This window comes from Pinus tabuliformis, chromosome 5_2 (genome assembly GCF_031772625.1).
Source record: "Pinus tabuliformis cultivar Carrire ecotype Pingquan chromosome 5_2, CPIR1, whole genome shotgun sequence".
NCBI classification, from domain to species: domain Eukaryota; kingdom Viridiplantae; phylum Streptophyta; class Pinopsida; order Pinales; family Pinaceae; genus Pinus; species Pinus tabuliformis.
This window is the reverse complement of record NC_142306.1, coordinates 945,938,951-945,963,203: the sequence shown is the minus strand read 5'-3', so window position 1 is coordinate 945,963,203 and position 24,253 is coordinate 945,938,951.

Below are 24,253 nucleotides of genomic sequence, written 5' to 3'. Positions count from 1 at the left end.
GACAGCAAGGAAGAAGAAATTACGCTTATACAAAGAAATGCCAACTTGGTAAGAAAGGAGCGAAAGCTAAAGAGGCAAAGAGAATTAGAGAGAAAACAATCATAGGAATCCAGTAACTAAAGCTAGAATGAGAAAAGGAGAAAACAAGCGGAAGAGGAAAGGTGACAGGAAGAAGAAAAGAAAGCACAAGATGAGATAGATAGGAGAAGGCAAGAAGAAGATGAAAAGCGGATACAAGCAGAAGAAGCTGCAAAGAAAAAACAAGAGGAACAACAAATATTAGAACAATAACTGAATAACATGGAGAAGGAACTAGAAAGGTAACGGGAACTGGCAGAAGGAGAAAATAAGCAACAAGAGGAGGAGCTTAGGACAGAGAGGGAAAAGGAAGTTGAGGTAAATGAACAAGGAGAGACAAGAAAAACAGTCGACTCAAGTGCAGGACAAAGTGAGCTACCTCCTTTGGATGTACCTCCTATTACTCCCCTCACTAGTGGACACCTTCCCCTTCGAGAGCTAGGCATCTCAGAAGATCAAGACGAAGAGGTTCTAGATATAACTAAAATCACATTTGATGAAGTAAACCTCAAAATTATACAGGAAGAAATCTTGCGGTAGGAACCAAGCTGACCCATTGTCAGTAACTATGGCAATGGATATCATGCCAAACATCGTGAAAAATCCTCAAATGATCGCCTTCGCTGGAACGGCCTTCATAGCTACCACAGAACACAACATAGCCCAAATTAGTAAGAAAATTGTAGATTTGCAAAATAGGCTATACGAATCGAAGCAAACAGCCACTGTTGCAGAACAAGGGAAGAGAAATATGGAGGAGGAAAATGCGACACTCTACTTATTACACACAGGCTCAACTAAATTCCAAGAAGTAGTCGCATCAGAAACAGAGATCCTAGGGAAGACTATGGCAGTACTGTATGAAGAAATGGAAAAATTGCACCACATTATAGCACCCATCGTGACCATTCAATCTCACTCAAAAGAAATGGTTTCCATGCTCAAAGAGGCCATGACCGCTTTAGATAAAATACATGACTAGTGTGAAAGGTACCCCGAAGCCTCGGTAGTAGTTCCCAAGAAGGATTTGATCACTATGAAAAATACCAAGGTCCAGCTTCATATCAAAGTTCAGTCCAGAGAAAAATTAGCCAAATATGCGGAGAGGTTCCTGGCCTCCTATAGATAATTGTTTAGCAATTTGGAATCAGTGATCCAACTACATGGGGCCCCCTCCATAGGAGAGATTAGATAGGTAAAAAATCAGGAGGAGATCAACAATGAGGTGTAGGCATTCGTAGAGACATATAGACAAGCTGCCGCACGGGAGATATGTCGATCTCAAGAGAAAATATCAAGCGTTACATAGTAGAACTAGTGAGGCTCTACACCAAGTTGGGTACCTTGAATAATCATATACATGCCAAATAGAATACCCTTCTCTCGGATGCACTGGAGTGCTTACTCCGACATGATGAAGGCCAACCACAAATCTATCCCATCACAGAAAAATACAACATATGGCACACTTACCTGACAAAAAATCTCAAGCTCAACATTCTGGAACTTTCCATCTATAGATTAGTCAATTAGGATGGTAGTCATTTTTATTTTTGTATAACATTGTGTACTATGGTAGCACAGAATGCCTTGTGAACGTGAAAAATCACATATAAGGCCAAGAGTCATATGGTCAGTGAAATTTCATGAGAAACTCTAATATTCAAGAGTAGACCAAAGGTCACTTTGATCTTATAAATATAACATCACACCTCATTTGGAAGGGCTTTTTGCTGAGGACTATTTTGGAGATTCATATACATATTGCTTGAGAGAATTGTCGTCTGTCTAGTCAATACAAGAGTTAATTGTACATCTTCACTATTGAATTCTTCAAATATCTATGTGCTTGTGCCATGAGTATTTTCCTCACTTGACGGATCGAATTTTCCCGAATGATATTTGATGTGCGGCCTCCCCACATGTTGTTTTGTACTTCAAATCTGGTTTTGCTACGTATGAATGGTATTTGGCTTACTAAATCTATGCTCGTGCCAGTGAACTATTTATTTTGGCATTAGTATAATCTATTTTTACTACATATTTATGCACACTTATAAATGGTTGATTGTTGTGAACTAATTTACAATCATTAAGCATTATTTATCTAGTATGCACAAGTCTTATCTAAAGTCTTGCTAATAGTAAATTTATGTAAGATTGTGTTGTTCACATTTTTGTTATTCATGGTATATATATGGTATAGGATATTTTTCAATTATTCTCTTGTGTTTATTAAAACTTATATATTCTACTAAGTTTATATCACACCTCTGTTTGAAGCTAGTTCTACAAAACTGAACTGCAGTCGGGCCTACATACCGGAAGGGATCTCCAGCACACTCGGTGTAGGCTCTAGTTGGGAACCTAAACCAGAGAGATCCCCTTTGACTATTGGTGTAAAATTCTAGCCCATCAACAGATTTGGCGCTAGAAGGAGGGCCATGGAAAGCACTAAAATCCCTCCTCACACAGAGACTTCCCATCAAGGAAGTAATCAACCTCAGCCTCCCATGCCCCCTGAGGTATGATATAATCCTCCTTTCGAGCCACCCTTCACAAAGCCACTCTAGGAAGAACCCCATATTCCCCTCCTTGAAGACACCCCTGGAGGAGAGGAACTTCCCATGTACAAAGTCACTAATGAACAGCTCAGGGCTCTGTGCCCTATCACACACCAATTCACCAGGGGTCTAAGATGTATCCCCACCACTAACTCCCTAGCCAACTCTCGCACCTCCAACCTTCAACATATGCATCAAGGTGTCCTGGTTAACTCCATATCACAGTTAATTGGCTTAGCCCTAGATGACTACGTGGACGTTGTTGAAAGACTATCTATCGAAGGATTGGAAAGCCAGCCTGAAGATGAATAAGGGGAATCTAAGAATACCTTTACTGGCGAGAATAACCGTATACACAGAGAGGAAATGCACAAGAAAAACCGATGAATCACTGAGGAAACCCCCATTAACAATAAACCTCTCACGGGGGGCACTCATGGGATCTTGGGACAAGGATCTAAGGACTATCTTAGAGACCGCATAAACTTCTACAACAATTAGTGTCTACTTTGAAACCTAAGAAACACCTGGAACATGAGAAACACGAGAGACCTAGGACATCTCAGAGTGTCAAGAAGAGAAGGCATACACCCCCCTCGCACCGACGGGGGGTCAGGCATGGACAGTGAATTAGAAGGCAATGATCATCGCCTCCTTTTCAACCCTAAAGCAAACATCATCCCCCACTACTAGCCTAGATGGCGCAATCCCCTTTAAGTCTTAGAGGCCTCCTTCATGATATGCCCTGACATTCTGAGAAGCATCTCCCAACATTTGACCTGGAGAAAGGGACCTCAACCAATGACCACATTAAAAATTTCTACTTAGCTTTGCAAATGATGAAGGTCCAGTTTGATGACGTAGCATGCTACCTATTCTCGCATACCCTTGAAAATAAAGCGACCACTTGGTATCAGGCGCTACTGGTCGCCTCCATCCGAATGTGGGATGATTTCTAGAAATCCTTTCTGGATGAATTTTCAAAAGATAAGACACCTTCCATGCTCCTCATTGAGCTTAGCACGCTGAAATTCCATAAGAAGGAGAAGGTAAAATATGTCAATCAACATTTCACCACTATTCTAGACAAATTCCCCATGAATATAGCCCTTGATGATTCCATCACGATTGATTATTACACAAGGGCCCTGTCATGGGACATTTCCATATTCGTTAAGCGCGAAGCAAACTTCACTCTGGTAGAGAATTTTGTTACGGCGCTCAAGGTCGAAAAGGATTTTCTTTCGATTGGTGCCTTGGAACACGAGTCGCGAGAAGACGCAAAGTCCTCCGATAAGAAAAACCAGGCCTCCTCAAGTAAAACGACGGATAAAGATAAAGACTCCTTCGATTTCAAGGGACTAACCAAATCTCTAAAACAGCTAACTAACGAAGTATCTAAGCTAAAAAGAAGAACCAGTGATGCTTCGGGAGGGTCCAAGCCCGCTAAGCCCTTTTTTTGGAAGACCAATAATTTTCCCCCTAAGGTCTCGCAAAATCCTAGCTCAACCTTCAACATAGAAGAGTTAGGCAAAGATAACTTTTGCACTTTCCACCAGGCTTCACACTCCGAAAAAACCTGCCCACAATGGCTCCATAATATGACCATTGTTGTCACCCAATTGTTAGAAGACCAGACCATCGGGGAAGCAAAATAGAAAATTGATGAGTCGGGAGAAGATGATCCCCATCCACTGTGTTAACTTTCGAGGTCATCTGGGGAGGAGACGTGTGCACTACACAAGAAGCCTTTGTCAGGGAGACTCCCCAAAAGCCCCCCAAAAGTTACAATCTCAGGAGTAAAGGTGTTGTAGCGGACCCTTCCCTAGAAGACAAGAAAAGGGCTTTGTTGCGTAGGATCTTACCCCCGACCGATACCATCCAACCATCTTCCTCCTCACCTAGAGGAACGGATGATCTATGCCCAAACAAATCGCCAGCCAATGTGAAAAGGAACTCTTCCACACCTAAGGATGAATCCAAAGGGGTTACCACTAAGGCCACTGCAGCAACACCGCACATGATGCTAGAATCTTTGCCTAAAGATTTAGATTACAATATCATCAAAAATTTGAAGAAAACGCAAGCTAATATCTCAATAGTCAAATTATGAAAATTGACCGCTTAGCGCGAGCTACTAGCCAAAGCCTTTGCTTTCTCCCGTGCCCCTATCAAACCTGCTACGTCTGACAAGGGAAATTCTGTAGGCTGATCCCCAGCTGTGGTTGACCTCTAAGCTATAGTAAACACCGCAAACACCAACTCGAGAGGCTAAAATCCCCCATTCCTCTTAACCTTCGAAATGTTTAATTTCAATGTCCACAACTACCTCGTCGACTCTGGCACATCAACCAACATTATGCCCTGGTCAGTATGCAAGAAGCTGAATATTCAACCAGAGAAAATCGACACCAAAATTATCCAACTTGATAGGTCTCAAGTCCCCGTTGTAGGAGAATTAAATAATGTCATCATTCAGTTATCTTCTTATTCTCGAGTGCACCAGTGCATCAACATAATTGTCGTGGACATCCTATAAGCCTACGGTCTTCTTCTCAACAAAGATTGGTCTTGCAAGTTGCAGGGCTACTTTGCCACAGATTGGTCTCATTTTTTGGCTGCCTTACCAAGGAATAAATAACCAGATCAGGGTAAATAGTGAGCCTTGTATGAAACATATTGTTACTGACCTATAAAGCTCGAATGATCCAATCAGTTATGCGCAGCAAGATCTATGAGTATGCCTCCTTGAATCTTCATTCGGGAGCTATCAACCTCAGACATCAACCGTTTCTCCAGATACCCAGGTCGAAATCCCCATGCAAACCCTGAGCCGCGGTGACAAAAAAAATTTCTTAAACTTACATACGTTAGGTTTACCTTCCCCCAGCACAGAGACATGGACATTGTACTATGATTGTTCAAAAACCCGTGATGGAGCAGGGACGGGATGCGTCTTGCTAAATCCCAAAGAAGATAGAATTTTGATATCATACAGGCTAGAATTCCAATGCACCAACAACATTGAAGAATATGAGGCATTGGTGCTCGGCCTAAAAAATGTTATCGATTTAAGATCAGAATGCCTAAAAGTCATTAGAGATTCAGAAATCATCACGAGACAGGTACGCAACACCATCCATTATTTGTCCCCACATCTAAAGAACTAACAGAAGAGGTATGGCGTCTCATAAATTCTTTTAAAGCTTTCAATATCATGTCGGTTCCTAGGTTTAACAAAGTTGTTGTTGATACTCTAGCTAATGTCGCAACTAGGTTCACACCCCTTAGAGATGGTTTTTCTATTGAAATTATGTATAAACCAGTAGTACCAGACAACATAACTAACTTACGCGTGTTCAATGATGACCAACATATTTTAGAATTCATGGCAAACGCAGAAGTATTCGAAGACACGACTATCGACAAAGAGGAACATGAGAAATCATTGCAAGATGAGGTGGATTCCTAGAAAGGAAATACCTTACCGAAAGGGGTGGTGTCATTGGAAAAAAATTTCGACCTGCATAACCATTTCAGAGGTCCGCCAACTACCAAGACACATAGTTCCACTCTCTCACATGGGCAAATCAATCTTGGAACTGAGTCTGCCCCCAAATACATTAACTTGGGGACATAGTGCACCCTACGGAAAAGATAGGCTTTCATCAGTTTATTTTGAAAGTACTGTGATGTCTTTTCTTGGACTTATGATGACCCGAAGGCGTATTATACTCGGATTATTCAGCTTGTTATTCCTAGCAGAGAGGGATTCAAACCATTTCAGCAGAAACTGGGGAAGGTGCACCCAACGTTGGAACCCCTCATACAAAAGGAGTTAAAGAAATTGTTGGATTCCCACATTATTTTTAAGGTTAGACACTCTACATGGGTATCTAATCTAGTGCTAGTAAGGAAAAACTCCAGGGAAATACGCCTATGCGTCGATTTTCAGAACCTTAATCAGGCTTCAGCCAAAGATAACTACCCAATTCCATCCATGGAGCAAATCCTCCAAACTGTCTCAATAGAGGAGGTCGTTTCCCTACTGGATGGATTCTCTAGTTATAATTAGTTTCTGGTATCAAAACCAGACAGGATTAAGACAACATTCTAAACGAAGTGGGGGACATTTGTGTTTCATCGTATGCCATTCGGACTCATAAACGTTGGGGAAACTTTCCAGAGAGCTATGGATATCTCTTTTCAATGGTTAATGGGTCAGATTGTGGTAGTCTACCTGGACGACATCACCTTTTTTTCAAAAAGAAGAAGTGACCATCTACAGCACTTGAAACATATTTTTGAAAGATGCCGGAAATATGGGATCTCTCTCAACCCTAAGAAGAGCATATTTGCGGTTTCAGAAGGCAACCTACTAGGCCACATCATCACCAAGAAAGGAATCATTGTCGACCCCGACCGCGTAAAATCCATAGCACAGATCCCTCAGCCGAACACCAAGAAAGGTATGCAATCTTTCCTCGGCAAATTTAATTTTGTTGTGCAAGTTTATTTCAGATTTTTTACAAATTGTTAAACCTTTACAAAACATGATAAACAAAGATACGGTTTTCAAATGGGATCGGGAAGAAAAAGAAGCTTTTTATCGAATTAAGGCAGCTATCACGGAAGCACCTTCCCTTTCAAGCCCCGATTTCAGCAAAGATTTTATCTTGTACACTTTCGCTTCAGATTCATCATTGGTTGCGGCCCTTACCCAAAAGGACTACGATCATGAAAAATTTCCTATATCATTCATGAGTACAAGACTTCGAGGGGCAGAGCTAAACTACCCGGACATCGATAAGAAAGCTTATGTTGTTTACAAAGCAATAAAACACTTCAGGCCCTACATCCTAAAGAATCACATCACCATGATGGTCCCCCATCCTGTCGTCAAATCCCTCTTTGTACAACAAGATCTGGGGGAGAAGAGCCAACTGGATGACATCCCTCCAAGAATATGATTTGTAATTTAAGCCCTCCCACACTGTAAAAGGGCATGGTCTCTATAAACTGACCACCAAGGCCGTGGATCTTTAGGACATGGACTTCGATCGACTGGCTCAGGAAACAGAAGGATGGGAGCATGAGATCGAAATGTACCACAATGAACTCCTCGGCTCACACGACTCCTCATCATGGTATGCTAATTTAAAACAATACCTAATATAGGGGTCTTTACCTGAAGCCCTGTCCACTAAACAAAGGAGATCCATCAGGCTTAAATCCGCCTCATATTAGATGGTCCAGGGGAACCTTTTCAGGAAGCATCACCTCGATGTGTTACTAAGATGTTTAGAATACGATGAATCTCAACGAGTGCTGAAAGATCTACATGACAGACCAGCAGGAGGTCATTATGCAAGCGACACCACCGCTCAAAAGGTCATGCGGGCAGGTTTCTACTGGCCCAATCTATTCAAAGACGCTCATGCCTATGTACGAAAGTGTCAGATTTGCCAAAAGCATGCAGGAAGACAAGAAAGCTCATCTGCTCCTCTGCAACCCATAACAGTTGAGGAACCTTTTCAACAATGGGGTCTGGATGACATAGGCAAAATCATCCCTAACTCGTCAAAGCAACATAGGTACATACTCACAGCCATTGGCTATTTCATCCGATGGGTAGAAGAAATCCCATTACCAAAGGTTAATGACGATGAGGTAATATCTTTTATCAAGCAATACATCATGGCCAGGTTTGGTGTTCCAACCTCCCTTGTTTCTTATAACGCTACTTACTTTTCATCTTTGAAATTATATGATTTTGCTCTAAAAAATAGCATAGTGTTAAAACATTTGGCTAATTACTATCCCCAAGGAAATGGCCTAGAATAATCAACCAACAAGAACCTCATTCATATTATCAAGAAAACCTTGCTCTCACAGTAGAAGAATTGGCACAATGCCCTTAGTATCACTTTTTAGGCTAACCGGGTCACTCCCAGAACCTCAATCAGTACATCTTCGTATTTCCTAGTCTACGGGAAAGAAGCCATCCTACCACCCAATCTGTATCTCCCCGCCCTTAGGCTAGCTCAAGAGTCGCAAGGCACCCCGTGCCCATCTATACAAATTTGGATCGATACCTTGGTAAAATTAGAGGAAAAAAGGACCAAAACTAAAGAGAATTTCCCCATCCACCAAGCCCGGTGTTGGCTTATATGGGCCTGACCCAGGTTCAGAGGTGATTTATCCAAACAAATCCCGATACTACTGGCCCTTTTGGAAACATTCCATGGAGCACGGACTGAGGTCTCACCCGAAGTAGTATGGGAGGGTGCTAGAACCAGGTTTCTGCACCCTAGAGACGTTTGATGATTTTCGGTGGTCCGCAGTTTCACCCTGTGCGCACATGGCTACGTGCACTTATCAGTACTTCGCAGCCTACGATGCTATCTTCACGTAGCCCTCCTCGGGACCCAATCTGTGGTATTACCCAATTCCTTACTACTAACCCAATATTAGTTGATCACGTATCTTATCAGTATGTGTCTAGTTATATTTAATAGTGTTCAGCATTCATATAAGTGTGCGCGATAAAGAAAACAATATAATTAAACGGAAAATAGCACAAGAATAGATACACAAGATTTGGAATCAAACTTCTCTTTATTATTCTTCTTCCTTGGTTATAGACTCGACTCCACCCAGAGAAATCAGCTGCAGGGGTTCGCGCACTCTGCTGCAGACTCTACTAGGCCTCTGCGCCCTTAGCTGCAAAGCCTCTTCCTACTATTATGACCCAAAAGCACTTAGACCTTTTCTCTATGCTCGTTATCTTCTAGACTCCATTCATTTCTCCTCTATCTCTCTTCTTTTTACAACTTAGAGCCTCGTTCTATTTATACAATCCCATGGTCCGTGGACCATGGGTAGGCCGACACTATATTCAAAACTTAGGGCAGACAACCCTATGACTCTAACATACAATTTGCGCTCCATGCTCGCAATTCGTGGAGTCTTTACAACAATAATACTCAAAACTTGGGATTTGAGCCCCGAAACATGTTGTGGGGGGGATTCCATGCTAGATATGCCCCCAACACAAACATCGTGACTCATCCTCGAGTCACTCTGTCAGCACAGAGTCCCTCTAGCTGGTCCCGAACAGCCTAAATGTCGGCAACGCACTGAGATGTTTCCTACTGAACCTGATACATTCTTGCTTCTGAACCCTCTATTTCTAGCGTGATGTGCTGCATCTATGCATGCATTCCTTGAATCTATGCAATCTTTCCTTTAATATCTACCATAATTGTGAAGGCTTCATCAATCCACGGTTGGACACGCACTTTTAGAACTACTTCTTTGTGGTGCATCGCGTCCACCTACTCTTTTAAAGCCTTGGCCTGCTGCATCCTTACAAGAGGCTGAGTAAGGATGACTGTCTGCATAGTCCCTTTAATGTTTTCATATTGTTGCTAGAGTTCGCGTGCCTTGATCTCCAGTTGTTGAATGTTGGGGTCCTCCTGCAGCGTAGTGAGGACCTCCAACGCCTACTCCAACATGTTGGTACAGTCGCGAACTGCACCTCCAATATCTTCCATCCCTGTTGCAATAGCGCTACCACACTGATCTCTAACCTCTGGGGGAGTGGAAGGTTGTGCCTTTAACTGCAGCTCGACAATCTGGAGATTCAGCTCTACCTTCACTCTTGCTATTTCCACCCGCATGTTTCAGACTCCACTTTCCAAACAATGGATCCACACTTCTGTTGGTAAGTCTACTACAATGGACAGCTCTAGGACATGTCGGCAAGTGTCATCAACTGTCTGTACCAACTGTTGGTTCTACAACACCAACTCATCGCGCTACAAGCTAAGCTATTCTATATTAATCTTCTACTCGCTCAGAACCTAGATCGCGTGGCTCTCTCTGGAGCGGAGTTCTGCTATTATCCCATCCTGCAGTTGATAAAGTGTGTCAAATGGAAGGGAAACCAAGCTAAGGCCAATGCCTTTCATTGTATTCAGCGTCACCCAATCCATTGTGCTCTCTGAGACTAACGCTCCCTCTAGCAAGGTTATCATATTGGCCATCTTCGTGCAAAGCATCTGTTCTACTGCTAACATGCCTATTGCGATGTGGGTAGACAAAGTACCCTCCTGCGTGGGCTACACCTATAACTCCTGCAGCTGCACCCTTAGGGCCCCCAACACAGTCTGCTGCTCCATCATAAAGTCTTGGAGTGCTTCACTAGTGACATCGCGAACCGTCTCGCCGATGTCATGGAGATCACCTTCAATTAAGGTGATCGGGTTGATGGCCAGCTTTGAGGCCTTGACCTTCTTTCTTGGACCCAATATTTCTGTGATGCGCGGCCGTTTGAGCTATGTAGAGGCGGTCCCTAGGTCTGCGCTCTCCTCTGCAAGTTCTGTGTCCTCTGCCTCCTGTCCTACAAACACTACTTGGCCCTCCTTTTCCTGCACTATTGTGACCTCTACTTTTTGCGCTGCTTCGGCAGCCTTCTTCTGCTCCATGGCTGCCTGTGTCGCTTCATGGACTGCCCTGACCTCGACTGCTACTTTTTTGTTCCACCTTCTCTCGGCTAGTTGGGTGACACGCAACTTGCCATCATCCTTCCTTTTTTGCATTGTCTTCTTCTCCAAATCCACCAAATCTATGGCGTGCCACTCAGGAGGCCATGTCTCTAACACTACAAAGATAGTGTCGTCAGTGGCTATGAATGGGAGCTTTTTCCACTGTTGTGCTAGATCTTTTCATGCCTTGATGTAGATATTGTGCATGTCTGTCTTAAAATTTGCAAAACTCTGCAGACTGTTGTGCACCATGGGGGACAGGCATGGTCTCCTATTAATCCACATTCAGATGCTCACCTCCATGAGCACCCAGAAAATATTAGTAATACGAATCCATTTCACATCCTTGGTGGTCCAGAGTGAAGCGTACTTAACAGCCTCTGGTAAGTCTGGATCGATGCTTGGGAACTAGCTATCATCTAGCAGTTCTCCTACTACCAGCAAGATGGATAAGAGAAACCACGCATAGTGGAAGGTCTTACCCTATTCTTGGGCCTCCTGGCAGTTGAGCAAAAATTCTTCACAGAGGAACTCAGCCCAGTTGAACTGGACCCCCTCCACACATTGTTCGGCCAACGCAACCACCAGCGCTGGTACTTCATCGGCGTGGAATTTTCTCATTACTTTACTGGCCAGGAGTTGGGTGGCTACATGCACCCCTTTGTCCTTGATACTGGTGATAGCATAACCCCTCCTTTTCTTCTCAAGCTTATATTTTGTCTTCATGGCCTCTGCGAGAGCCAAGTCGTTGCTTTTCCCTACTATCATCGCGGGGTCCTTTCCCTTACAAGGAAGCTGAGAAATTTGGTGGATGAGATCTACCATGATGGGAATAGGCTCCTCCAGCCATAAGTACCCATCATGCACCAGGCAGAGCAGCTGCCTGATGATGAAAATAGCAATGGGCGCATAGTGGAAATGTGTTATCCATAGCAGATGAAGTAACCTAGCCTTTTCCACACCGTGCAACTATTTTCGTAGCTCTATCGTTATCGACGACCCCTCCATATTCTATTTGATCAAGTTCATCGTTTCTAAGTGCGATAACTTTTCACTATCCGCAAGGTCCCCGTCTTCAAATTGCAGGGTGGGCATGCATCCTAGGAGCGGACCCTCAAAGGTTATTCCATCAGGGAGGAGTGGGGTCTGGAGTGCACTCTTTGTTGCATCCAGATCCTTTGGTATTTTTGTTTTCCCTTTTCATAGAGGGACATACTTGGGCAGTTTTGCTGCAAAGCACAATGGTTAGATGTCTTCCTCCATGTCTTCTTCATCCTCTACTATGGCCATCAGAGCCTGCAAGTTCTCTTCCTCTTCATCTGTTTCAATGGTCACTGCCTTGCCTTTTTCTTCCATTGATAACTTATTGTGTTGCGGATTCCTTGGGGACATGCGTACTAATCCCATTCCCTGCTTATCTTTCTTTGGTCTCGGCGTCTGGGGTGATTTAGGGATTTATGTCACAGCCCCAATGCCTTTGTGAACATCATGGACCATGGGGGTCTGTGCGGCATCATCGGCAGTTCCTTCTTCAATTCCCAACCCATCCTTATTGGTCATCATCCTTTCTACACTATATGTAGTCTTTCGCGAACTTAAAGGCTATATAATTGCTCGACTCTCAACACTTTGCGCTATGTGTCGTGGCGGAAAAAGTCATTTGGGCTGACACAACTGACCTCCCTAGGAGTATAAACTCACTAGCGACAAACAAGACAAAATGGAGTGATCTTTCTCTAAATCTACCTTTTACAACATGAAAAGTACAAGTGTTTAGGCTTACCTTATTCCAAAACGCTGTTGTTGTAGTCCGTTCTTGCCAATCCGGATGAGCTCTTCCTTCAAGTCAATTCCTGCAACCACAAACAATCAAACAATTACCGAGCACTTGTATTTCATATAATAAAACATAGATTCAACATGCAGACCAAGGAACACATGAAATAACTCATTAACACAAGCTATTGAGAAAAATAAACCAGTTTGTATTAATAACGAAACAAAGAAACTCTTACAACCTGGCCTTGGTGTTGTGCAAGTTCCTCCCAGGGTCCATCAAGTGTTTTCCTCTACTTTGACAAAGCTCACCCACTTCCAAGTAGAATCATGTAAAGACAATCTCTCCTCACAAAGGTTCTAATGGAAGACCTAAATCCTGCAGCATTTACCCAAAGAAAATGTATAGCTCCAACCTCCCCTCCTTCTGGCTCAATGCCTTTATTTATAGTGCTGTAAAGAGGTTATTCAGGTCCACTATCAATGGGATCATCCCCCTCTATGGGTGGGATAGCTCCCTTATTGATGGGATAAGTTCCCTCTTTATAGAGATACATGAACCAACTGGAGGCGCATCCATTTCATCAAACCGACCTCTAGAATGTTCTAGAAGTAACCACAAGTAACTTTCTCAAGATAAAACTTGCGCATTTTTCCTTTTACAGGAGGACGCACCTGTCCTTTAACATACAGAGCGTCCCTGGACGCAGTTTTTGTGAACATGGCCTGCGTCCCCGCAGGTAAGGCTAGAGAGAACCTGCGACCCCAGAGATAAACAAAGTTTTTACAAGACTTTCTCTCTTCTTTGAGTTTGAGATGGATAACAGAGGCATAGACTTGCCTAAGAGGGTAGCATGACTGTTGATTTTGAGCCATACTAACTGTAAGTAGTCAAGGTGACATTTTTAGTGTAACAGATTGCCCCCTAAAGTGCGAAGCCTGGAATAGATTGGTGTTTTATAATTCTAGGAAGGGTGAAGCGCTTTATCATTTCAAGGATTGACTTGTGGATGACCTGGTTAGAACCTGCAATTTTCAACACAAAATACATGTATAAGATTATATCATCACTGAGGTAGGCATTCCCATACTCAGATTCAAAACTTTAACTAATGGACTAACTATTCTGATACAGGAATGATCTTGCAGTACATCATTTTATAGACTTTTGTAGACACAGTATGGACGCAGCCATCTGTTTATGATTAGTCTCCATAGATAATGAATACAAAACTCCTCGCAGCCTGGATGGTAGAAACTAGATCCAGGGTCTTCACTCTACTTCCCGAATTGGTACGATTCTAAGCATGTGATTAAATGATTTGATGTCGAACATGTTAGAAACCACTTGATTACCAGTCGATGATGTGAACTGTTAACAAGCGTGAGAGAGACCACCAGTAATGTCAATGGTTCTCAAAGTACCAAGCACAACCCGTGAAATGTGAATATATGTTCTGATGTCGAACACTTCACGGAATCCTTTGATCGAAAGTCAATGATGTAAACTGTCGTCAAAGGCGAGAAACCTGCCATTGATGCATGCAGACCTCAAGGTACTGTCGATTCCTAAGTCATCTTTCTAGATAATGTGTCGATGTCGATAGAAAGCGACTCGTTGCAGGCAAGCCCGCAACACGAAATCATTGTTCAAGTTGAAGAAATGTTGCTGTAAGGACTGACTCAGGGATGGTCGAATGGATGACAAGTATTTTGCAGATGAAAGTTTTGCTTGCAGACCTCTTGAACACATAACGACACGACAAATGGTTTGGTGACGAATAACTCAAAGTTAACCCCTGAACCCGGTTAAAGATTTTCAAAGTGATTTGGTCAACTGTGAGGTAAAAGATTTCCCAACCCAGGTGAAATGCAAAAATGTCGTGTCCAAGAGTGGTGATAAAGTTTCACTTGAGACAAAAAGTGACAAATAGGTTCATTCTTCTCTCTTTTCCCCCACCATTTCTGGCAAGTACCTATTTATTTTTAACAAGCTTGAGGAGGATAACATATGCTTGGTTATAAGCTCATCCTTCGGACGAGTCCAACCTAGTTTAAATTCGAACCCTAGGAAGGAGTGGTTCGTTCCTGTTTGTAATTGAACAGGTCCTCTACTGTAACAGTTTAACGAGCCCAGTATAGGAGAAACTCGGCGTTTTTCAATTTTAGAGAGTCTGAAAAAACTAAAGGAGACTCCACGTTGAACTTTTTCGTATATTTGTGTCCCTCAAGCCCGAAAAAGTATAAAATAATACCTGGGGGAACCGCTTGATCTTGCGACCAAGGAGTACTTTCATAATAGTGTCGTCGACCTGAAAAGTAAAAAGCGATCAAAGACACGTCGTTTTAGTTCCTTATCGAGTTTGAAACGACAAAAACCCGGCAATCTTTTCCTGATTTTACGGTCAGAAAAGAGCTAAAAGGGGACCGTCTTTTAATTCCGTTTTAACGAGTGAAAAAGAGACACTCGGCGATCTTTTCATGTTTTAGGAGTCAGAAAAGGGCTTAAAAGATGACTCTGATATTTTTATTCGTGAAAATTACAATTTCCCTCAAAATCCCTTTGTCCTGCACAAAAGCGACACATTACTCATACCTGCTTAAAATAGGCAAAAATTCATCGAAAAACATCTTTTCATGGTAAAAAATGAACTCATTCACCCAAAAAACCTATAAAAAGACCTTTTACCATGTCATTTTTACCGTTTGACTTTGGAGGTTGAAAAAGGAGCTTTTGACAAGAAACTTCCCGTGGTCGCTGCGGAAAATCTGACCGTCGGAATCGAACGCCGCTTCACCGAGGTATTTTACACATCCCACTCTTCATTTCTATCCGTTTAGTTTTTTGTTTTTGGTCTCTGTTTCATTTTTTGGGGGGGTTTTGGGTTCAAAATGCGCCCCTCGGCGGACGCAGGTTCCCTTCGGGTGACCTGCGTCCCCCGACTTTTTCTCACACGGGAAAAAGGTCGGGGGACGCAGCCCGCCTTAAGGCAAGCTGCGTCTGGACGCCCTGTGCTACAAAGCCGGGGTGCGTCCTCCGCAAAGGGCGCATTTCAAAACCCCAACTCTCTCAAAAAACCACCAAATTTGCTCAAATTAATTTCTAATTGACTCTTTTGATGTGCAGGACCTTAAACATGTTAGACTGGAGAGAGAGAGAGCATGTAGAGGACGATGAAGCTGCGATTAACCACCAACCCTCTCTGGATGCCTTAAGAACATGTGGATTGTACAAATATTGGACCATACCGGGCATGAGGGGCCAGGTAAGATTTTTGGAATGGCTGGTTGAGCGATGGAACGTTCAGGATCAATGTTTTTACATTGGAGGGCACCAGCTCGAGATAGAGCCCTCGGATGTATACTTTCTCACTGGCTTGCCAAACAGAGGTGAGCAACTCAACCTTGCGGGGACCAGGCCGGGTGGCCAATCCCTTGATGATCTCCGCGAGGAGTGGTGCAGACCAGGGACTCGCCATAAAAAAGGCGTGGAGATAAAACACATCGCTCTGGCGGAACTTAGAGTTATTGCATTTACGGTCACCAGGATTTGTGGCGCGGCCGCCTTGCACATTGCCTCCGGATCCCAAATGCGGATGGCAGTTGACTGTTACCAAGGCACCATCTTCAACTGGTGCGAAGCTGTGTCGGCTCATATGAAGAGCCAACTGACCAAGGCAAAGAACGGACGACTAAAGACTTTTGGATATGGGCCTATAGTCGTGAGCTTTGCCTTGGAGAGAGTTCCTATGCTGATCCCTCAGCAACTCACTGTTGATGACTTGGGTCCTCGGGAGCCAAAGCTTGTTCGATGGGTTGCGGTGATGGCCCGGCATCCTGACGAGGGTGCTGCAGTGGTTCGATTCTCGGACAGTTACTTCGACTGGCTAGAGGGCCAGCTTTTTGTGATACAAGACTTTCCATATGCCGGAATGGATTTCAGAGGTGATCCGGACATGGTTCTTCCACAGGGAGAACAATGGGACGACAGAGGTACTTTCATTTTCACAAGTTTTCTAATTATGTATTTTTTATTTTTCATATATATCGTCTCAAACTAACAGTAAAATTTTAAAAATGCAGATGTTGGACCACAGCGTCCAGCCAATCTCCGGCCTTACGACAGACGACATCCAGCTGCACCGGCACCGGCCCCACAGGACGCGGCTGCGGACGTACTAGCTGAGTTGGAGCATGACCTAGATCGTCTCACGGTAGACATACCTGAGACTTCTATGGACGACATTCCTATCAGGCTTCAACGTTTTGTAGTCGCGGTTCCTGGACCGTTTAGGAGATTTCTGCGCAAGGTAGCCCGCGCAGTGGTGTCGTACAGAGAGCATCACCAGTGATTGACTAATCACTTTTGTAGTCACATGTGACATTTTTGACTTTTTGTACTATCATTTTGCCGATCATAAGGTGTGTTAAACCTATGATCGAAGACGATGTATATATTTTTAGACACACTTCTATCTATATCTATATATCACTATTACCAGCTTATCTTGTTTAACATGTATGATGAAATGTCTTTAAATTTACTTGCATGATTATTATAAATGTCTGTCCAACACTCGAGAAGCAATTGCATCTGCTAATGTATTCAGGGACCTTGGAATATGTTGATATTCAATGTAATCAAACTCACGTTCCAAGAGACGCACTCTCAAAAACAACCTTAACAACACAGGATTTCTAATGGCATAAACTCTATTAAGCTGTAATACAACAAGTTCAGAATCTAACCTCACAATCAAACGTCGAATTCCAAATGAAATAGATTCGGATAATAATTCAACCACTGCACTGTATTCTGCAATGTTATTCGTTGTTTGACCGAGGCTTACCCCATGCATAGAAACTAACTCGTCAGAGGGTGAATAGATAACCCAAGCTGCGGAAGAGATATTCCGTGTACTACGACAAGCACCATCAGCGAATCCAATGTATGTTTGGAGAGGCGTCGACATCTACAATATCAAGAGTAAAACCAAGATAAGCCAGGATAATGACGAAAACCACACTCGCTAAACTAAGCACACTGACTAAACTAACACACTTGCTAGCTAGAAAGGAAATCTAACCTATCTAAAAATTTCTCCATCCATCATTTTAAGCATAATACCTCTTTAGGTAAAGTCCATTTCTGGGTTTGCCCAAAGAGTCCCCATCAAAATCAACTAACTCATAAGCCCCTTTTGCTAGCTTTCGCTTTACAATGTAGGGCCCATGCCACATGGGAACGAATTTTCCAGCACCTAGCTTATCGTTCGCTTGATCATATAATAGTACTAGGTCTCCTTCTGAAAAACTTCGAGGAGTTACATTTTTATCGTACTGGGCTTTCATTCGTTTTGCGTGAGTCTCGATGGCTAAAGTAGCGTCACGTCGAGTCTCATCTAATTTAGCCAAGTATAACAACCGTTTCTCCTCTTCGGAAGTAGCTGGAAGTAATTCGACAGCCATTTGAAGTGATGGGATTTCGCACTCAATAGGTAACACAGCTTCTAAGCCATAAACTAGCTGAAAAGGGGTGAAACCTGTTGAATTTTTCACTGAAGTTCGATATGCCCATAGCGCCGAAAATAACATGTTATGCCAATTCGTTCGATGGATACCAATGATCCGTCGAATCATGACGACTAGAACTTTGTTGATTGACTCAACCAAACCGTTGGCTTGCGGATAATAAGGTGTAGAGCTATCGTGGCGCAAACCAAGCTGGCTTGTAAGCTCAGTCATCATGACATTTCGAAAATGGCTTCCATGGTCCGTAATGATTGCTTGTGGGACACCAAACCTAGTTATGATATGATTGAATACGAAAAGTGCAGTTGTCTTGCCGCTTGCGTCGAATGTAGGCATCGCCTCGGCCCACTTAGTAAAATAATCAACCGCAAGGATGATATACGCATGCCCCCCGGCCGAGTGAGGGTTACAAGTAATAAAGTCAATGCCCCATTTGGCGAATGGACCAGCGGCAATTATAGGGTGGAGAGGAGCAGGTGGAGCGCGCATCTTGCGATCAAACACTTGACAGTTGTGGCATTTTCTGACGGCAAGGATACAATCTTTAAACATAGACGGCCAGAAATAGCCAGCGCGCAACACCTTCTGAGCTGTGGCATACCCAGACATATGACCGCCACATGCTCCAGAGTGACAATCATTCAAAACTCTCTCAGCCTCATCGTGAGTTAAACAACGTCGAAAAACTGAGTCTGCCCCCAGGCGATAAAGTGTATCTCCGATAATTCTATATTGCTGGGAACGAAACCGAATTTTTCGACGGTCTTCCTTGGAAGCTTCAGGCCGAAAGGTTTGGGTTTGGAGATAGATGATTATATCCCCATACCACGGATCTAAAGTGCTAATAAGAAACAAAGATTCGTCCGCAATGGACTCCTCTGCCACAGTCTCTGTGTCAGCACTTGGGAAATCACACATCAATTCCGCGAAGACTAAAGATTTCTTAGACTTGGATTTCTCAAACTCCAAGTCGAACTCTTGCAGGATGACGATCCATTTAGAGTACTTGCCCCCTAGCAGTTGTTTTGTCAAGATATAAATCATAGGGTTGCAATCCGAAATAACAGTAGTTTTGCGGAGAAGAATGTAGTGACGAAAACGCTGGACAGCTTGAACGGCTGCCAGGGCCAATTTCTCCACATGTGAATATTTTAACTCAGTTGGATTTAAGGTTCTGCTAAGATAATATATCACATGCTCTGCCTTGAATTCATCTTCTTGAACTAACACCATTCCAATGGTGGAATGCGAAGCTGCGAGGTATAAGAAGTAGTCCTGGTTGTAGTTGGGAGGATGCAATAACGGTGCATGGGTCAACGTGTGTTTGAGTGCATCAAAAGATTGTTGGGCAATCTCGTCCCAAAAGAATGGTACGTTCTGTTTCAACAACCGTGTAAAACCTTTAGTGACCTCGGCGTAGTTAGGGATGAATCGGCGTAAAAAGTTCGCTTTCCCTTGCAAACTTTGGAGTTGGCGCAAACTCGAAGGAGGAGGCAATTGGATGATAGCCTCGACTTTCGAGGGATCGACGCGAATGCCGGCTTTGGAAACAACAAATCCCAGCAATCGACCTGTTTCTATACAGAAAACACACTTGTGGGGATTCAACCGAATTCGATAATGCCTACACCTCATAAAGATTGCTCGTAAATGGACAAGGTGATCAGCTCGACGTAAAGAATGAGCAGGCAAATCATCGAGATAGGGTTGCACAATGTGCTTGATGTCATGAAACGCATAAGACATGGCCCGTTGAAAAGTAGCGCCGGCGTTCTTAAGCCCAAAAGGTAATTTGCAATAAGCAAATGTTCCCCATGGACAAATGAAGGCCGTTTTTGGTTGATCGGCAGGTAGAATATTGATTTGATTATAACCGGAGAAACCATCCATGAAGGAAAACATCTCACTTCCGGCACAATCATCAATGATTTGATCGATATAAGGCGTAGGATAGTTGTCTTTTGGACAAGCTCGATTGATATCCCTATAATCGATACAGATTCTTATTGTTCCTTGTTTTTTATTGACGGGAACAATATTCGATACCCAATCCGTTAACGGGATCGGATAAATGAAACCTGCTTTCAACAGCTTTTCGACTTCGGCTTTGATTGCAGCTGCTTTTCGAGGGTGAATCTGACGCAACCGTTGCCGAATGGGTTTAGCATCCGGGTAGGTTTTGATTTCATGAACAACAATGGCAGGATCGATTCCTGGCATTTCCTCGTAGGACCAGGCAAACACGTCGCGGAATTCTTGGAAAAGGGCCTTGTAAGTTTGGATTTCTTCTTCAGTACATGCGGCACCTATATGAATGTTCTCCTCGATTCCGGGCTTCACTGAAATATCAATGGGAATTGTACGAGAAATATTCCCTAAATTCAGCTCGGAATCAGAATGTTTCGTTGGATCCTGAGCGTCTTTGACATAATCAGCGGTAAAGATAGATGAAAAATCATTTTCAAATACATCGCCCTTAGGTAAAAACGAAGATCTGTGATGGAGATCTTCCCATGGTAGATCATCTACACTTAGGATTTCGCGAAGTTGTTCGTCAGATGACACTTCTTCGGGAAACGTTATCCGTTCTAAGGTGAGGTGAAAAGTGACTCTTCACTGACCACATTCATTTGATCGGGTTCGGTTGAACGAAAATCAGTAAAAGACATAAGAGCTTCATAAGCAATTTCATATGGACTCAACGGCATAACATCACCGAGTGAATCTAGCTCAGAGTCAGAGGGAACATACCAAGGATCATCATAAATAATGTTTTCTGACGTGATCATATGAATTGTTGCAAACGAAGGTCTACATTGAGTGGAGGGAGAGGAAAAGTTCCCAGTAAACCGGAATCCTTAACTAAACCTACACCAATGTCCCTATAAGGGATTGTCGTTTTACCAACATGTTGGATAGTTTCTGAAGAGGTTGGGTCGGATGAAAAGTATGTCAGCTGATCAATAGTCACGATCTTACCGTTATGTGGAAACTTAATGACTCTGAAGACCGATGAAACGACCGCTGTCATAGCATATGACCAACTTCGACCCAAAAGAAGGTTGTAGTCTAGAGGGGCATCAACCACTTCCACATCCAGACTAACGGTTTTACCTTCGACCCCTATAGGCAATTCTTGTAGAATACCAAACGGACGGAACCCACGGCCATCAAAGGCCTTAAGGATGGTGGGGGATTGGTTCAACGAAGGAGAACCAAGCGATCTCCAACATTGAATCGACATAATACACGTAGAAGCTCCCTCATCAATCACAGTCCGATGAATAGGCCTGTTTTTTACTATCACTGGAATTTGGAAAGCCATTTGATGGGGGAGACGCGGTGTACTATTTTCTAGATCAAAGATCATTAGGTTCGGGTCCTGAACATCGACAGCTCCGATAGCCGACAAAAGCAATTTTCGTTGCGCTGGACATGATTGCAGCACTTCGAGTGCCGACATTGCTGAAGGTGAAACAGCTAAGTCTTCAACAATGTTGTAATTCTGGGCTGCTCTCGCATGTGGATTGAAAGCAGACCTTCGAAGTACACCCTTGGCGGGCGGCTTAATCACTAAGTCTGGGTTAGGTTTTTCGATCTGTAGTGGATCGGAACCAGGAGCTGAGGTTGATGGGTTAGAGTGAGAAGATTCTGCTTCTTTACCATCAACAGGAGCCTTACTACCATAATCTTGCGATCGAGTCGCAATCCTGACATGAGACATCATCAAAATGGGTTCTTCACTGGCATTCGAAGAAGAACCTATCATCTTATTCTCCTGCTCTGGAAATGGATTTTTTAACACAGCAGGAGTGGGAGAACCTTTGACTATTTTCACTACCTCGGCCCGATGAGGGCAGTCTCTCGTAAAATGATCTTCTTCACAAATAAGACAAGGATAACGAGGTTTGCGCTTTTCGTCATTGGTTTCCGACTTTTCCGTTTTCTCCTTTGGAGCCTTGTCTGCTTTGGCCTTCTTCTTTCCTTTCTTCTTTCCACCGTTTTTGGATTTGGCCGTAGATGACTCTACAGCGTGAATGTCGGCGGTAAGTTCAGGAGGAGAAGACTCTCCTGTCGGAGAATCAGGCAAAGTGATAATTGGAGTATTGGAGGCCTTGGAAGACTTCTTCTTACTCTTCGTAGTCACGATACCGATCATACCATCAGCGGCATGAGATCCCGAAGGAGCAGCAGCGATTTGGTTTGACTTTGGAAGATCCGGAATTTTCTCGTGTAACGTACCCGACTGAGTGTAAACTAAGTCAAGGTATTGTGCCTGAGCAATGACTTGCTCCTCAGTAACTACTCCGGCCTTAGCTACATCTTCAGTAATTCTTGGTAATAATGATTTGACAAACCATTCAGCTAAGATTTGGTCCGGGATAAAAACTTTCACTAATCTTCTTCGACGTCTCCACTCATGGATGTGATCAGAAATGTACGTGGATGTCGATTGTTTTAGCGAAGTTAATAATTCTGTACCATTATCGTATCTGACTGGTAACTGAAAATGAGTTAAGAACGAGGTAGCTAACTGGCTAAAGTTGTAAAAAGAGGCCCGTGGCAACTCAATGTACCACTTGGCTGCGAGACCAATGAGTGTACGCTGGAAAAGACGTAAGCGGATGGAATCATCTGAGATGGAATTTGATGCACACCAGAGGTGGTAAGTCATCACGTGATTAGACGGATCCTCTCCAGACTTACCTTCGAACTTGGGTATATCGCTGGGCAACTTATTTGGCATTGGCGGCCAGAACTAAAGATATTGAATTGGATCGTTCGTTAGGCGCGTCAAGTCGGGTAAATCTAAAGTCGCAATAAATGGTAACTGCCGGTTAGGATCTCTAAAACTCTGAGTCACAATACCAGCCCCAGGAGGAGGATATCCAGGATAACTAGGAACAGGAGTCGCATTTGGGATATTATATCCTCCTGGAAAACCAGGATTAACCGGACCGTACTGGGGTTGCTGAGGTTGTTGATAAGTGTACCCAGGATACGGTTGATACTGGTAAACCGGTTGTTGGGCAGCTTGCCCAGGTTGATACTGTCCCTGGTACGGAGGTTGAACAAATTGAGGTTGAGTAGTAACAACCGTACTTGTACCAGGTTGGCCTGCAGGCATCTGGACTGTGGTTTGAACCGTGGGTCCAGACAACGGTACAGATGTCTGAGGAGTGGTTACAGGGACAGTAGAAACCGGAGCTGCCGATACTCCAGAAGTAAGCATGGTAGATGAAGCGGTAGTTGCTGCAGCCGTGTGAGGTGGAGTACCAGGTGCAATTGGCGGCTGAGTAACTACCGAAGTTACAGGGGTCTGAACACTTGACTGGACAGGTTGCGGTTGCTGGGATGGACCAGGAACTGCAGGTTGTCCTGCTTGAGGTACCGACTGTATACTTGGCTGCGACATCTGTTGACCCTGTGACGGATCCCATGTTAACATTCCAGGGTATTGACTCGTAACAGGTTGAGGATACTGAGATCCATAGCCGTATTGAGGATAGGGTTGATAACTGTAAGGTGCAGTCCCATATGATTGACCTTGAGGTGGTTGATAACCTTGACCAGGGTATTGACCCGTAGGTTGATAACCTTGAGGTAAATACGAATACTGGGGTTGACCTTGACCTTGAGGTTGGTATCCTTGAGGTTGATACCCTTGGGGTTGATACCCTTGGGGTTGCCATCCTTGAGGTTGCCATCCTTGAGGTTGATATTGATACTGAGGTTGACCTTGGGGTACATATT